This window comes from Setaria viridis, chromosome 8 (assembly GCF_005286985.2).
Source record: "Setaria viridis chromosome 8, Setaria_viridis_v4.0, whole genome shotgun sequence".
Classification (NCBI taxonomy): Eukaryota; Viridiplantae; Streptophyta; class Magnoliopsida; order Poales; family Poaceae; genus Setaria; species Setaria viridis.
Window position 1 is genome coordinate 31,236,403 of NC_048270.2, and position 4,626 is coordinate 31,241,028.

Here is a 4,626-nt window from a genome sequence, read left to right on the forward strand (position 1 = left end):
ATTGAGTACATATAGTATATTTCAAAAATTAGTACATTTACTATAAATTTGGTAGAAATTCTTACAAATTACTAGAAATTTGTAGAAATTTCATAGAAATGTTTAGAAATGAGTTAAAATTTCATGGACATTCTTAGAATTTTTTTCATTGTTGTTATATGATTTCATGGACAAAGTATACGTTGAGATGGTAGACGACGAGGCCACAAGGTATCTAATGGAGCAGATTATTGTTGGTGATAGTAGTTCCAATCTTCCCATAGTACACCAATGAAGAGGATAGCCAGTAAGACATTTTTCTCAACCTGTCTTGCAATCGCAATGAAGAGCCTGAGCCCTAGCAAAACCTTGTCGTGGAGGAGGGTTTCGGCGATGGCAATGAAGAGCCCGAGCCTCAGTAAAACGTTGTCATGGCAGAAGGTTCCGAAGATGTATAGATCATATTTTAACCCATCTATAATATATGATCTTATTCATTATTACTATGTACTAATTAATTAATGAATCTTGAACTGTAAGCCCTTTGGATCGATGAACCGTCAGAAGCCCCGAGGTCCTTCCAAGGTGAAGAATGGAACAAAAAAGGTTATCATCATGGAAGTCACAGAAGAGGGCAGGCCGGTTGCTCCCGAAATAGTGGCAACACAGTATGTGAGTCATATCTGGGCAATCGTAAGGGAGAACATACCCATCAGCATAATGGAATGGAAGGGCAAAATGACTAATCCATACGCGCTCCAGGATACAGAAAAGAATAGGTTGTGGGGAGAAGTCAAGAAACATTTCACATTTCCCGACGGATATATTAAAAATGATGTGAAAGCGTGGACACTGAAGAACATGGCCACATAATTCCAAATATTCAAGAAGATGTTGGATGCTACCTACATTAAGAAGGACCGAACTCGTTTTTTTACTATGTATCCACAATGTAGGAACCACTGGGAGACATTGGTACAATACAAGAGAAGCCAAGACAGTGTGAACAAGGTCTCCACCAACACAGGCAATGCTAGGGATAAGGAGTACCATCATAAGCTAGGGTGAGGTGGTTATGCCAAAGCAATTTCCAAATGGAAGCAGATGGAACAAGACCTGATCGATTGGGGTATCATACTAGGAACTCTTGATTGGCCCGATTGATCAAAAAATTGGTATTATGCTCATGGAGGAAGCTTGAGCCCAGACGATGGGACGCTGATGTTCGATGAGATATTACGTGAGAAGGCCGAAAAGATTGACAAGAATGTTGAAGAAGTTAAGGCTGGGACGTTGAAGGTGTACCGAGAGAATGATGAGCTCACATTGGCCCTCGGGAATCCTGAACACCCAGGATGTTCGGGCTTGTTCCGTGGAAGTTTGCATTCCGAGGTGACTTGGACACATACAGAAGCCAAAACCCAAAAAAGGAATTGGAAGATGAGAGGTGGCGGTGCACGATAGAAGTCAAACTGCATTCTATAGAAGTAACAATGTAGGAGGGAGGTAGTCGTCAAATGGTCGACGTAGTTGCCAGCCCTTCTCAACACCTCGGGAGCAGCTGTGCGTCCACAGGGCTCCCTGATCCACATACGCTAGGATTACCTGTGGAAGAGCAACTGTTCTGTGTGGATGCCTTCATGCAACGCACCACATGTGAGCTGCATACACCGATCGGCAACCTCAGCATTAAGGTATACTTATACATAATATTTATGCATCGGTTAGCAATCTAAATCCATGGAACCAAGCCTCGGGATCAGAGTTTAAGAACTTCTTCATTTCTTTTTTATGTCCAGGTGGTGTACGCGACTACCTTGCCAATCCTGCCAAACCATACATGCCATGGTCTGGAGATTCCACCTGGCTACGCCAGCGTCGGCGTAGAGAGAATCGCCGATAGCCAATTTGAAGGCCTAGAGGTTGACATCCCACCAAGCGATGGGTCAACAACATTAGGAGAAGTGGTTCACGGGGTCATTCTATGGAGCAAACGCTACATCATCCCCGGCATGGAGGCACCTCCTCAGAGCTCAAGGCCACTTTCCGCAAATCCACAGCAGCGACCACCTCCTCAAACATCTAGACCATCATCTCTACCACAACCTGCTCTAGGATCGTCATCACCACCGGGACTGTCGCTTGCTGCTCGATCAAGGTCTCCATCTCCACCACATCCTGGTGGTTGGAGTGACGACAATGACAACAACACCCCTCCACAATCACCTTCGTCGGGACTAAGAGTACCATTTAAGAAGTAGCGACTACTACCTTCCAAGCCAAGACAGTATAAGAAGAAAACAAAGTAGCCTGAGGTGACTCCTGAGGAACGTCAGGAGGCAATGACTCATGAGGAACACTGGGCCGAAACACAAGCAAAAGCCAACAAGTGGATAAAGGAATAGGTCAAATTACAAAAAGGCAAGGGATACGGAGCCACCACTAGTAGATCAAAGAGAATTACATAAATTTATCAAGGTACAAGAACAAGACAAGAAGAGTCAACCACTTCTATCGAATTATGAACGGGTGTTAGTCAAGGCTAATGAGAAGAAAAAAAGGAAAAAAGTTGAGCTGCCAGCTATACAGCCAGGTGAACCAAAATGGACCCTTGAGCTAGGCAAGCCTATGGTTTGTGCTGAAATGCTAAAGAAGCTATCAACGAAGATGTACGAATTCCATCAATTGTACATGAAGTTGTCTGGCGATGAGAAGGAGATGTTGGGCCTTAAGCTAAAACTAATAGATTTTCACGGCGTAGGCAAGGCAGTCCTATGGATACAATTCAAGGATATATACGAAGAGTACCATCATGGTGCCCTGGACGTCTCTCTCATCAGTGCCTAAACTTTGTAAGTGTCCGTTTATATCTACATGTAAATTTTGGCTCATATCATTTTTTTATGCATGCGTCGCCTTACTAATTAACTTCACCTTCCATTTTATGTAGGATGCTAATTCAGACATGCCGACATGAAGCGTACCTCCATGTTGGCTTCATGGATCCATCCGTAGTGAACCAGCCCAAATACGAGATTTTCCAGACAAAACGTTGGTGGCAGTATACAATTCCCTAGATAGACAAAAATTAAAGGATTACATACTACTTCCATACAACTTCAAGTAAGTTTGTGTACATATACCGTCTATTTTTGTTTTATTTTTCCTTACCTAATTAATGTTAGTTAGCTCTAATATATATGAACATTTACGTGCGCAGATCCCATTGGATCCTCATTATAATTGACATTGATCGAAGTCAAGTCACTATCTTTGATTCGTTGAGGAGAGATCCGAAGGAGTACGAAGATGTGCAAGACATGCTAGGCTTGTAATAATTCTGGACCTCTATCTCGATACAAAATTTTGTTTCCTAAATTTTCATCTAAGACTATATATATCATTCATTATTTTAATCTGCAGAGCATGGAGAGAATTCATTAGGACAGACAGATCAGGTCAATTCAAAGTAAAACTTACATGCAGAACAGACTTCCAGGTACCTATGAAGTCTGCACATTTTGTACATTCTATAGCGCGAATATTTCATAACTTGTTTTTCCCTACTAAAGTGCTTAAGACAGGAACCCGGGAATAATAATCTATATGGCTACTACGTCTGTGAGCACATGCACGCTTTTGTGGGACCCAAGACTAACAAGATGACGCCGCACGAATTTAAAGTACGTAAAATAAAACTATTAATAGTTATTTATTTTCTACCTCCTTGTATTTAATTGTTCATGTAAAATTTACATATATGTATCCAAATTACTGATGATGGTTATTCAAGACGGACTCTTGAAGAAGAAAAGAGTAGCGGCAATATGTGAAGGTATTATTGGATTCCTGGTGGACGAGGTGGTAAATGCACAAGGAGAATTTCATTACAATGGACGAAAATTAGACGCTTCGAGCAGCACCTCGACGGAAAGATCATCGTAGAGATATATATAGTTTGATTTGTATATATAGTACGCTAGGAATTGTATATGTATAGTATTTGTATAAATACTTATTTGATTCATTTAAATACTAGTTTGATTTTATTTAAAAAAAGGATCACCTACTTAAGGTTAACTAAAAGGGTACGCACGTGATGCATGAAATTATAGGCGCCATGCAGCCTAACAAAAAGGGGGGCGCGCCTGAAATTTCAAGCAGAACTTTAGTCCTAGTTGGACAACCAATCGGACTAACAGGTGACCCTTTAGTCCCGGTTTGTAATACCAACCGGGACTAAAGGGGCTTGTCCCGCGCCTGTGCTGGCAGCCCCCTTAATCCCAATTGGTTTTACAAACCGGGACTAAAAGGGGGTCTTATATCCTGGTTGAGGGACTCGGGACAAAAGACCCTCCCCTTTTGTCTCGATGGATTAATCCCGGATAGGTTTTTAGGAGATATGCATCCTATCAACCGGGACTAATACCGAGTTCTCTACCAGTGGGTGTATAGTTAAAATTATGCATCTAAAAAAGGTAAAATGATATATAATTTGGAATTGATCTATAATTTGGAGCGGATGGAGTAGAAGACATGTGCACGTGCATATACTATCATGAAATATATATACGACATGCATACAACATGAGCGTATACATACGTATAGGTATATACACAAGTGAAGAAACAATTAGTATTAATATG